Below are 14,401 nucleotides of genomic sequence, written 5' to 3' on the forward strand. Positions count from 1 at the left end.
TATGACGAAATCCCGCATACCATCAGTCCGCAAAAAAAATCCCTCATGTACTATTAGGCCGCAAAATAAAATAACGAAAACTTTTAGAACGAATATGCCTTTAGCATACACTAAACAACTAAACTACCCTAAACCCTAAAACACTACCCCCAGCATGACCCTACACTACACAAACAGTACAACACTACCCTAAACCCTAAAACACTACCCCCAGCATGACCCTACACTACACAAACACTACAACACTACCCTAAACCCTAAAACACTACCCCCAGCATGACCCTACACTACGCAAACACTACAACACTACCCAAAACCCTAAAACACTACACCCCAGCATGACCCTACACTACGCAAACACTACAACACTACCCTAAACCCTAAAACACTACCCCCAGCATGACCCTACACTACACAAACACTACAACACAACCCTAAACCCTAAAACACTACCCCCAGCATGACCCTACACTACGCAAACACTACAACACTACCCTAAACCCTAAAACACTACCCCCAGCATGACCCTACACTACGCAAACACTACAACACTACCCAAAACCCTAAAACACTACACCCCAGCATGACCCTACACTACGCAAACACTACAACACTACCCTAAACCCTAAAACACTACCCCCAGCATGACCCTACACTACGCAAACACTACAACACTACCCAAAACCCTAAAACACTACACCCCAGCATGACCCTACACTATGCAAACACTACAACACTACCCTAAACCCTAAAACACTACCCCCAGCATGACCCTACACTACGCAAACACTACAACACTACCCTAAACCCTAAAACACTACCCCCAGCATGACCCTACACTACGCAAACACTACAACACTACCCTAAACCCTAAAACACTGCCCCCAGCATGACCCTACACTACGCAAACACTACAACACTACCCTAAACCCTAAAACACTGCCCCCAGCATGACCCTACACTACGCAAACACTACAACACTACCCTAAACCCTAAAACACTACCCCCAGCATGACCCTACACTACGCAAACACTACAACACTACCCAAAACCCTAAAACACTACCCCCAGCATGACCCTACACTACGCAAACACTACAACACTACCCAAAACCCTAAAACACTACCCCCAGCATGACCCTACACTACGCAAACACTACAACACTACCCAAAACCCTAAAACACTACCCCCAGCATGACCCTACACTACGCAAACACTACAACACTACCCAAAACCCTAAAACACTACCCCCAGCATGACCCTACACTACGCAAACACTACAACACTACCCTAAACCCTAAAACACTACACCCCAGCATGACCCTACACTACGCAAACACTACAACACTACCCAAAACCCTAAAACACTACCCCCAGCATGACCCTACACTACGCAAACACTACAACACTATCCTAAACCCTAAAACACTATGCCCAGCATGACCCTACACTACGCAAACACTACAACACTACCCTAAACCCTAAAACACTAGCCCCAGCATGACCCTACACTACGCAAACACTACAACAAAACCCTAAACCCTAAAACACTACCCCCAGCATGACCCTACACTACGCAAACACTACAACACTACCCTAAACCCTAAAACACTACCCCCAGCATGACCCTACACTACGCAAACACTACAACACAACCCTAAACCCTAAAACACTACCCCCAGCATGACCCTACACTAAACAACCACCACAACACTACACTACACTACACAATCACTAACCCACGAAAAAATTACCACAAACCCACTTACCTCTCTCGTCATCGTGGTTTTCACAACGCAAATGCATTTACCATACATGCCTTTAAAACGTAATTCTTTGTAAAGGCATGCGCAATAAATGCACATGCGTTTTGAAAAAATGCGGGATAATGGTATGCGAGGTCAATGAACTTGCGGGATAATGGTATGCGGACTGAAAGTCTGCGGGATAAAAAATGCGGGAAAATGGCTGCAAACCATGATTAGCAGCAGACTTCCCTGGTGAGCACTAGCTTTACTACAGTGATCTAATGAGCAACTAGAGTGTTAACATTCAGAATTTATGGCAAATGTGTGACACATCTGAATGCCTTCTTGATAGAACCAAAGTAAACAAGCATTGAAAATGCAATAGATCTCGCCCTCGTTTAAGTTAAAGCCATTTTGTTTGTAATGAGGTGGCTTTTTAGCTTTGCTTTTATAAGTGTTTTTAAAACTTTCATGTAAATAACATGCATATGTATGCATATATGTATATGTATGCATGCATTTATATTTATATAGATATGCAGATTATATATGTTTATATATGTATATTACCTACTGGCGATAGCCAGTGCGTATATATAGTTAGGATTTTTTCTCTATGGGATTTCTGAAAATTCTATGTCTAATAACTTTGGCGTTTGTGGACGGAATAGGCTGAAATTTTCAGGAAAATGGCACAGTTTGTTTCTGAGCAGCCCCTGAAAATTTTGGGGGGGTTTGTCAAGGGGGGGCCGAGAAAAAAGGGGGGTCCCAAAACGCATTTTTCCCATTCATTTTTCCATAGGGCGGTTGGACTCACTTTTAGCTCGAACGGCTGAATAGATTTACATGAAACTTGGCAAAATTGTAGATATGGTTTGCCCGACGTGCCTTTGCTATGTCTCAATATATGTGCTCCAGTTGATTTTGAGAAATTAACGTTTAAAAAAATATATATATCTGTGACAGCGCTCCGGTTAGCGCCCCGGTTCGCGTACCTGACGTGTAACGGAACTTCGCGAAGCGAAGCTGATTGGCTCTCCGGTGTCTGTCAACATTCTAAACAGTCCGGAGCGGCCGCCATCTTGTCTCTCGGTACGATCGAGAGACAAGATGTGGTGAAAAATGAAGGGGGAAATGAAGGAAAGGGGGCAAGGTAGACCACTCCTGACCCCCTAGGATTGATGAGGGGGATATTAAAGTGCCCCGCGGGGCAAAAAAAACTCACCGGGCAGCTCACCGGGCAGCTAACCGGGAAGCTAACCGGCAGCGTAGCTGTCAACATTGTAAACAGTCCGGAGCGGCCGCCATCTTGTCTCTCGGTAGGTTCGAGAGACAAGATGTGGTGAAAAAAGAAGGGGGAAATAAAGGAAAGGGGGCAAGGTAAACCCCTCCTGACCCCCTAGGATTGATGAGGGGGATATTAAAGTCCCCCGCGATTTTTCGCGGTAGAGGCGCTTCCCGGTACGCGAACCGGGCAGCTAACCGGCAGCGTAACGGGAGTCCGCCATCTTGTGTTTTTGGAGCGTCCGGTTCGCGTACCGGGTAGCGTCCTGGTAAGCGTAACAAGGGGAAAACCAAGAGAAACAGTAAAAAAAAAATTAAGGGAATAGATTTCCAGCATCACTGATGACATCATGACACAACAATACCAGTTACTACATACGCACTCACTGATTCCTACGTCTACACACACATTCACTCATTCACCCATACAATCACTCATACATACAGTCACTCATTATTACAACACTATCATATGCACTCATACACCTAGTCAGTCCTGTGAAGAATCAATTACACTTCGATTTCCTCATCTATACAGTTAAACACAGAACACCATATTTTTCACACATATACTAACACATACTTACTCTCTTATACAATCACTGATACAAGTACACATTGATATGCACAGAGTCACACACCTCCCAGCCAGCCACACACACACTCAGTCTTCCATACATCCACTCATTCTTCAATATGTAAAACATATTTAAACTTTACAAAAACACACAGACACTAGAAGATGTCATCAGTGATGTCATTTGAGATGTCATCAGTGATGTCATCAGTGATGTCATTTGAGATGTCATCAGTGATGTCATCAGTGATGTCACTGACCATGTCATGAATGATGTAATATGTGACATCATCAGCAGTGGATTGCGGGTGCGCGATATATAGTTAGTGCAACTAACTATATATGGAATTTCATTGGTTTTATGTCAATAAAATGTCCAGCTAACTATATATGGTCTCTAACCTATGGTTTTTTCAGTGAATTTTCAAGGTTTTGTAAATGCAAATTCCTAACTATATATGGTCTATAACCTATGGTTTTTTCAGTGAATATATATATATATATATATATATATATATATATATATATATATATATATATATATATATATATATATATATATATATTTTCCATTGCTGGTTCCTTTTACCACTCTAGCAGCGCTCAAAACGGGTGCGGCGCCCTGCAGCTGAACCACGCTGCTAATCCATTTAACACAGCTCCCACACACAGGAAACAATTGGGTCGCACTCCACGGGTTATATTTTGCAATTTTTTTATTTTTCCATTATATTCCACAGGCAGTTATTACGATCTACGCGTTTCGGTATTTCAAATACCTTGCTCACGATATATATATATATTAACTACTGGCGGCCGCCAGTGGGTAGTTATAGTTAGGACCTAGTTTCCATAGGAAATCCGCAACATTCTATTGGGAATAACTTTGGCGCCGGTTGATGAATCTCCACAAATTTCATGATAGCAGACTCATTAAAAAGCATTGAAGTTAATAGAAGGTTTTAGGACTTTAGTTACATTATAAATCATTTGTTGATGGTACCATACTCATTTTAGGAATTGTGGTGTGTTCTAAGGTGATTTTACCATGTGAAAAAGCCTTCTGCTGGGATATCACGAATCATGTTTGAAAGAAAACTATTATCTCATGCTTTTCCCACAGTGGTTTGGAAGGGGATCTATAAGCTAAACTGAAAGCATATTTTCTGTAAATTCACATTATCTTTCTCAGTCATGTGAGAATGAAGTCTGACATTCTCAGTAAAACATGTACATCCAACAAGAGCAGAGACTGTCAGTTGATTCCTTTGTGTTCTACTGCAGCTTCCCAGAGTGTTCTAAAGAACAACTAGAGCGCTAACAGTCCAACTTATTACAAAGGTATGGCACACCTGAAGCCATCTTGATTGGAATAAAGTGGTAACTCTTAAAACATTTAATTTAAAAAGGACCAAAATGAGGGGGTATATTTTGCCATAGAAAGTATGATTAGTGCTGCAGAAAGAAAAATTAGGGCACATTTTGAGTGACTTCTCAAATCCTCTTCTATTTCATTAAAAAATTCTGACATGCAGTCTCCCAAGATGGCCACCAGATACAAAAGAGCCCAAATGTAGCCCAAATATCACCCAGATGTAGCCCAAGTATAGCCCAATGACAGAGTCCCAGAGTGTTCTACAGAACAACTAGAGCGCTAACAGTCTTACTTATGACAAAAGTATGGCACACCAGAAGCCATCTTGATTGGAATGAAGTGGTAAGTCTGAAAACATTTAATTTAAAAATGAACAAAATGAGGGGGTTCATTTTGCCATAGAAAGTATGATTAGTGCTTCAGAAAGAAAAATTAGGGCACATTGTGAGTGACTTCTCAAATCCTCTTCTATTTCATTAAAAAATTCAGAAATGCAGACTGAAACATGCACTTGCAATACCAGCAGCAGACTTCCCTAGTGAGCAGTAGCTTTACTACAGTGATCTAATAAGCAACTAGCGGGCTAACATTCTGAATTTATGGCAAATGTGTGTCACATCTTAATGCCTTCTTGATGGAATCAAACTAGAAAACTGAAAGTATTTCCTACTGAGGAGACTGTAGTAAATGAGGAAATTAGGAAACTTCATAACAAATAAGTCTCCCAAGATGGCCACCAGAGACAAAAGAGTCCAAATGTAGCACAAATATCCCCCAGATGTAGCCCAAGTATACCCCTATGACAGAATGCCCCAGAGTGTTCTAAAGAACAACTAGAGCGCTAACAGTCTTACTTATGACAAAAGTATGGCACACCTGAAGTCATCATGATTGGAATAAAGTGGTAACACTTAAAACATTTAATTTGCAAAGGAACAAAATGAGGTGGTTCATTTTGCCATAGAAATTATGATTAGTGCTGAAGAAAGAAAAATTGGGGCACATTTTGACTTCTCAAATCCTCTTCTATTTCATTAAAAAAATTCTGACATGCAGGCTGAAACATGCACTTTGAATACCAGCAGCAGACTTCCCTGGTGAGCAGTAGCTTTATTACAGTGATCTAATGAGCAACTAGAGTGCTAACATTCAGAATTTATGGCAAAAGTGTGACACATCTGAATGCCTTCTTGATGGAACCAAAGTAAACAAGCATTGAAAATGCAATAGATCTCGCCCTTGTTTAAGCTAAAGCCATTCTGTTTGTAATGAGGTGGCTTTTACTAGTGTTTTTCAAAATTTCATGTAAATAACATGCATATGTATGCATATATGTATATGTATGCATGCATTTATATTTGTATTTATATAGATATGCAGCTTATATATGTTTATATATGTATGTATATATTACCTACTGGCGGTCGCCAGTAGGTATATATAGTTAGAATTTTCAAAAATCCCATAGGGAAAAAATCCTATGTCTAATAACTTTGGCGTTTGTGGATGGAATTGGCTGAAATTTTCTGGAAAATGGAACATTTTGTTTCTGAGGAGCCCCTGAAAATTTGGGGGGGGTTCGTCCAGGGGGAGCCGAGAAAAAAGGGGGGGTCCCAAAACGTGTTTTTAACATTGAGTTTTCCATAGGGCGGTTAGCCTCACTTTTAGCCCGAACGGCTGAATGGATTTGCACGAAACTTGGTTAAATTGTAGGGACTGGTAGCCCGATGTGCCTTTTGTAGGTCTCAATATATGTGCTGCAGTGGATTTTGAGAAATTAACGTTCAAAAAAAGATATATATCTGTAAGCGCGGACCGGGCAGCGCCCCGGTTCGCGGACCTTAAGCGTTCCGGAACTTCGCGTAGCGAAGCTGATTGGCTCTCCGGTGTCTGTCAACATTCTAAACAGTCCGGAGTGGCCGCCATCTTGTCTCTCGGTAGGATCGAGAGACAAGAGGAGGCCAAAACAAAGGGGGAAATAACTATAAGGGGGCATAGTAGATCCTCGCTGACCCCCTAGGTTTAATGTGGAGGTTTTAAAGGGGCCCCGCGGGGCAAAAAAAAATAATTTTTTTTTTTGTTTTTTTTCGTGGTTAGCGCCCGGTCCGCGAACCGGGAAGCGTTCTGGGGAGCGTACTACAATGAAAAATGAATGATAGTCTTTTCAAATGCTGTATGTTAATTGATTGTTGGATTTTTTGATTATTTTTTATTTCCTTTATCTTCCCAGGGAGCGACCCGGTACGCGAACCGTTGAGCGCCTCGGTTCGCGGACCTTAAGCGTTCCGGGAGTCCACCATTTTGTGTTTCGGTCGAATTAAGATACAAGATGGAGGGCAAATAATGTTCGGAATGGGTAGAAGGGGGCACGGTAGAGTTATCTTGACCCCCTAGGTTTTCTGAGGGTGGCTGAGGAGGTTTATATGTGCGAAAAAAACCCATTTTTTTTAAAAAAATTCGCGAGGTTAGCTCCCGGTACGCGTACCGGGTAGCGCCCCAGGGAGCGTACTTTGTTGAAAATTAGTGAAAAAAGTTAGAGTAAAATAATAATTGTGAGTGATTAGATGTAGGGTAGCTCTGAGAAGAGCTTTTGGGTTTATGGTACATTTAGGTACTTATAAGTAGGTACCAATGCACATTCTTAAATTCAGAGTGAAAACTCTGTTGCCCTCATCTGAGAAGTGAACTCCATCTCCTCTGTAGATATCTTGCATGTAGTAACGCAAGTTATTGTTGTACAGGGAGCCCATTCCATGGTCTCTCATGTAAGCTGAAACAGATTTGTTTACATGCTTCCTCGACTTCTCAATTTGTGGACAAAATTGGTTTGACCACCTCCATTTCTGTCTTTGGCATATATTTGAATATACCAAGGCAGTCTGAGGAAAAAGTGCCATTAATTGCTCAAAGGTGTCCTTTAAAAGCATTTCCAGACCTACACCAGTCAAAGTGCCCAAGTCATTACCTCCACAGTGCACAATTAACAGGTCAGGTTTTGGCAAATGCATAAAGGTTTTCACCAATGGTATCAATTGGTGACATTTTAATCCTCTGTGGCCAAACCACTTAATTTCCACATCTTGTAAATTGAGGTTAGGTAAATTCCTGCTTTCAACGTACCTTTGTGCCCAGTGAATATAACTATGACCAACAATCCAGACAGAAAACATGGTGAGAGAAGGTTCTCCTGCAGTCAGATGAAGTGTGGCAATGAAATGGCAGTTGAAAAAATGAGAGTGTAAAATGAAAAAAAAACTGTGGAGTTTCTGTGTTCATGAAGCAGTAACAGTGATTGGTGGATTTTGATTGATGAAAACAGAAAGTTAGGGTGCACAGATGTGTTCTTTGAAAGATGTATTTTGAGTGGTCAATAAAAAATCATTAAATGAAAGAATGCACTGGATATGCAGGTGCACTGAGAGTTCAGAGTTCAATTGCAACATTGTTGTGTGAACTTGCAAACACCAGAGTTTTTCCAAGAGGTGGTTGCTATGGAAAATAGGCAGAAAGGGCAGAGGGGGAAGGGTTTTCATTTGAAAAAAAGTGAGGGAAGAGTTTTGATTGGGTGACATGAGAAATATGTGTGAAGAATTACAGCATTTCTGTGCTTTTGATAGCTGCAGACTCTGGAGTGCATACCTTTTGCTCTGCTGAAGACAAATTGGTGTGTTTCTTAGACTGTTTTCAAACTCAAAGTATTTGCTAAGGTGAGAAAATATTTCTTTAATTTAGATAGAGAATAGTGTGCTTTAAGGAGAAAATTATGATTTATGTGGCGCAAATTGCTTGTAAATATGCTCTCACATGTGTATGGAAAATTTTGATTTTGAATGTTTGTGTTACATAGCCATGTTAAAAGTGACCCAACCATGCTGGAAAGCCAATCAAAAAATGCTTTCATGTGTTTTAATGACATTTTAAGTCATTTTCCCATGTGCAGTGTTTAGAAATTATGATTTGAAAATCGTTTTTGGGGAAAAGGAATTGTTTTTAAATTCATGACAAGGACATAATGGTGTATGCTTCTTTATAAGGCAATTGACTGTCCCTGATGTTATTTTTCTCATTTTAGTGTAAGACCTTTCTCTGTGGCGCAAATTGCTTGTAAATATGCTCTCACATGTGCATGGAATATTTAGATTTTGAATGTTTGTGTTACATAGCCATGTTAAAAGTGACCCAACCATGCTGGAAAGGCAATCAAAAAACGCTTTCATGTGTTTTAATGACATTTTAAGTCATTTTCTCATGTGCAGTGTTTTGAAATTATGATTTGAAAATCGTTTTTGGGGAAAAGGAATTGTTTTTAAATTCATGACAAGGACATAATGGTGTATGGTTCTTTATAAGGCAATTGACTGTCCCTGATGTTATTTTTCCCATTTTAATGTAAGACCTTTCTCTGTGGCGCAAATTGCTTGTAAATATGCTCCCACCTGTGCATGGAAAATTTTGATTTTGAATGTTTGTGTTACATAGCCATGTCAAAAGTGACCCTACCATGCAGGAAAGCCAATCAAAAAACGCTTTTATGTGTCTTAAGGACAATTTAAGTAATTTTCCCATGTGTAGTGTTTTGAAGTTATGATTTGAAAATCGTTGTTGAGGTAAAGGAATGTTGTTAAAATTTATGTGCGCCATATGCTCCCAAATTTCTTTTTTAGGGTTGCAGCAGGGTGTTCTTGAGACACCCCTGCACCTTTGGAATAAATTCCTAATTTGTGATGAGCAAATTGTTAATCGCAAATTGCACCTTCATTTATATGAGCCTCCTAGCCCATGGAAATGAATGGGTAAAATAGCAATTAGCAATTTGCTCATTGCAAATTAGGAATGGTAAAGAATTGCTATTTATTCCTTAAAATTCGCTATTTAGGAAATGCAAAATAGTTTGATGATACATATGGCGGTTGATCTCTAACAAGATAAGAAGCTTATGGATTCATTTATGGTGACTGGCACAATGAAGTAGACATCACTTACTTCATTGGTAGAGCTTTACATATATTATCTCCTCTGTATTCTTCATCAAGCGTAAATTTAATCTGCAATCCTGAGTAGGCCTCACTTTAAACAAACCTCTGGATAGGCTACATCTTATTGTTATCCTGTATTAATCATTTAAAATGCTAGGGACAGATTTATGATAGGTGTGTACCTCTTTTGCGCCACTTAGAAAACATTGTCCATGGGGAAATGACTTAAAATGTCCTTAAGACATATGAATTTGTTATTTTAAAACGTTTGCAATTTTTTTGGGTCACTTTCAACATGGCTATGTGACTGAAACAGTCAAAATCTAAATTCGCAATGCACAGGTGGGAGCATATTTACAAGGAATGTGCTTCATGGGGAAAGGTCTTATAATGTAATATGGGAAAAATGACATCAGAGACACTGAAATGCCTTATAGAGAAGCATACACCATTATGTCCTTGTCATAAATTTGCAAACCATTACTTTTCCCCAAAAACGATTTTCAAATTATATTTTGAAAACACTGCACATGTGGAAATGACTTAAAATGTCAATAATTCAAAATTTGCGATTCCTTAAATGCAATGTATCAAAAAAAAAATATGTAAAAAATGATATTAAGGATTTGGAAACTACCACCAACTTCTAGTTTGTGGTAATTTGCGAATTCTTTTCAAAAAGCATTTTTTTCAACAAAAAAAAAAGGTCCCATATGACGCCCATACATGCCCTTAGGGCATGTAGGTGTGCCATATGCTCCCAAATTTCTTTTTCAGGGGTGCAGCAGGGTGTTCTTGAGATACCCCTGCACGCTTGAAAAAAATCCTATTTTGTGATGAGCTAATTGCTAATCACAAATTGCAACCTTCATTCCTATGAGCCTCCTAGCCCATGGAAATGAATGGGTAATTTGCAATTAGCAATTTGCTCATTGCAAATTAGGAATAGTAAAGAATTGCTATTTATTCCTTAAAATTTGCTATTTAGGAAATGCAAAATAGTTTGATGGTACATATGGTGGTTCATCTGTAACAAGATAAGAAGCTTAGGGATACATTTATGATGACTGGCGCAATAAAGTGCACATTACTTACTTCATTGGTAGTCCTTTATATGTATTATCTCCTCTGTATTCTTCATCAAGCGTAACTTTAATCTGCAATCCTGAGTAGGCCTCACCTTAAACAAACCTCTGGATAGGACACACTTTATTGTCATCCTGGATTAATCATTTAAAATGCTAGGGACAGATTTATGATAGGTGTATGCCTTTTTTGTGCCACTGTGCGTCACTTTTATGATGCAGCGGTGGTGCAAAAGATTTGCTATGAGGCGACAACATTACAAATTGATGCATTTAGGCAGATATGTCATGGTGTAAAAAAAACGTACCACATAAAACCCAAGCAGCAGTGATGCAAAAGATGCACCATGTCGCAAGACAGGCCTCACTTGGGGCCATATGTATCAAGCTAATTAGCATTTGCAAAGATCAAAATTCTATGAATTTCGGCCTTTGCGAATGTTAATTAGACAAATGGTATGTATCAAACAACTTTGATGCAAAATAAGGAGTAGCAAAATTTGCTATTCCTTATTTTGCGATTGCACTGAAGCATTTGCAAATTTTGTGACTACTTAAATGCAATGTATCAAACAAAAACTATGTAAAAAATGACATTAAGGATTTGGAAACTATTGTGGTAAATTGGTGGTAATTTGTGAATTCTTTTCAAAAAGCTTTTTTTCAAAAAAACAAAAGGTGCCATATGACGCCAACACATGCCCTTAGGGCATGTATGTGTGCCATATGCCCCCAAATTTGTTTTTCAGGGGTGCAGCAGGGTGTTCTTGAGACACCCCTGCACCCTTGGAAAAATTCCTAATTTGTGATGAGCAAATTGCTAATCGCAAATTAAACCTTCATTCATATGAGCCTCCTAGGCCATGGAAATGAATGGGTAACTTGCAATTAGCAATTTGCTCATCGCAAATTAGGAATGGTAAAGAATCGCTATTTATTCCTTAAAATTCGCTATTTAGAAAATGTAAAATATTTTGATGATACATATGGCAGTTCATCTGTAACAAGATAAGAAGCTTAGGGATAGATTTATGATGACTGGCGCATCACCAGGGATGTGACAGTCATCCTGCGCCACTGTTCCGCCACCCATGTTGTGCTGCATTTACAATGCGGCGCAGCATGGGGCAAAAACGGCACAGATGCGTGACGCATCTGTGCCGTAAAGGTGGCGCATTGCTGGAGTTGTATCGCAAGTGCGATGCAGCTCCACCAAGGCTCAGGGGTGCCCCATCTCCACAATGCTGCGTCAAGACCTATGCCACCTTCAAGCAGGCACAGGGTTTTGACGCAGCTTTCTCCTATCTGATTGTAAATGCGGCACACCATGGGTGGTAAAGCAGTGGTGCACATTAACTGGTGCATGCCTGGGGATGTGCCATTTAATATAAATCTGCCCTTTAACATTTAAGTATGTGCAGGGAACACAGAGTCGGTGAGGCTTATCCAAGGTTAAGAAGAGATGAGTCCTGTTCAGTGAAAAATTAGACATAGGCTTCACCTGCTCAGCATTGCTGGACATGGCTAAATAATAGCTGCAAAATGTTAATCTTGTTAAACAATTTTACTATTATAATCTCTGAGATTTGTTTCTTACTCTGCAACATCTCATTGTTGTTATCTTTCTTTAAAGATAAAGACAACCTCAACATGAGCGACAATCTGCAATCAGTTGATTTTGACCTCATCATTGAACTTGTAATTGAAACATCAGTGGATGTTGATCCTTTGGATGATTTAAATCCTGAGGATGAAGAAGAGCGTGATGAGGATGCAGATTTGTCCGAATTATATGATATAGGATGGGAAGCTGACCTGCTTGAGCCTTTGGAATTATAAACATTTATTTTTAAAATTTATAATCAATAAAAAGTAAAAAGGTAAACCGTTTAATTTAAAAATAAAGACACCTTCAAAAACAGGTTATGTGTAGTGTCTTCAATAAAATATTAAAATATACTCATAAAATTAGATCAGATTCACATATAAAATAGCATAGGTAACATAAATATAAATGTCATTTCTTTTCTGGTATTTTTGTATTGTAAAATTGCCAATGACTAAAAAATCTTCAAATTAAAATGTCAAGTAGTGTGTTATGTTTTTGATCACTGTTACTGATTTACTGTTTGATAATAATGTTTATTAACATTTTTTATTATATTTTTCCTCAGATTCAACTGCAGATCATTTCAAGATTTCACCATGCCTACAATACAAAGACAGATAAAGGCTGCAAAACGTCAAAGACAGCAGGTGAAAAAAAAAACGCAGCAGTCCTCTAACAAAAAGATTTCTCAAGCCACGAAGAAAGCACCGGGTAAGAGCTCTAAATATTTCATAAGAAATATTTGTAATAAAAAAAATATTACTACAGAAAATGTTTCAGTCCATAACACAAGAAGGAAATCAAATGGAAAGAAAAGGACAATGAAAAATGTTACTGCTAGAGCAAGAGATAAATCTGTGCATGATAGTAGAAGGAAACAACAGTTTAGGGAGATTCGTAAACGAATGTTCCGCAACAGGATAATTGGCAATTTGTTAAAAAATATTAAGAAAGGTCAACAGAAACTAGTTTTTTATAAGAGAAAAAAAAAAGTTGAGAAAGTTATTGATCAGGCATTTGAAATTAAACGTAAGTTATTTATTTTGATAATCAATAGAATTAGGAAGCTAAACAAGGCAATTTTTGATTTCAAAAGAAATAGTAGATGGAAGAGAATAGTTAATCGTAGTAATTTTTGTGAAGTTTTTTCTGGAGAATGGATGCATAGTTCAAGCTGTGAGGCATTTTTTAATGAGGAGAGTTATTTCCAGGATAATGATTTGGTGCATGCAGTTGACACCAGTGGTCGTGCTTATGAAGTGAAAGATGGTTGTCCAGTTGAAAAAGAAAAACTTGTGACAACAGAGGCAGAAGAGTTGTTAGGTAATGAGGTTTTAGGAAGACGTGCTAAGGGTCCTGTGTACACCTGGAAGTGTAGTAGTATTTGCAGTGTGCGACAGGATTCCATCAATTTGCTTTGTGATTTTGTACGGTCATTTAACAAAAAAAGTTTGAAGCAGAAAATGATGTTGTTGCAAGAATTAGATCCTTGCAGAGTAAGAGAAGTGACAGGTTTGCATGGTCATTCACTGGCTTGTCTTTCCAGGAGAGTATGCCAGAGTGTTTTTCATCATTTCAGGATGCTAGCAGTGCATCATAACAAAGTGAGGAAATTAGTTAGAATGTTGTATTATGCTAAGAGTCCAGCAATTATGCTGAAACAATTATGCGCTGCTCTTTTGCATGGTTCTGAAATAGATGTGAAGAATATATGTGAAGAAATTGAGTTTTGTTACTTTGGAAGTAA

This window comes from Lissotriton helveticus, chromosome 8, assembly GCF_964261635.1.
Source record: "Lissotriton helveticus chromosome 8, aLisHel1.1, whole genome shotgun sequence".
NCBI lineage: Eukaryota > Metazoa > Chordata > Amphibia > Caudata > Salamandridae > Lissotriton > Lissotriton helveticus.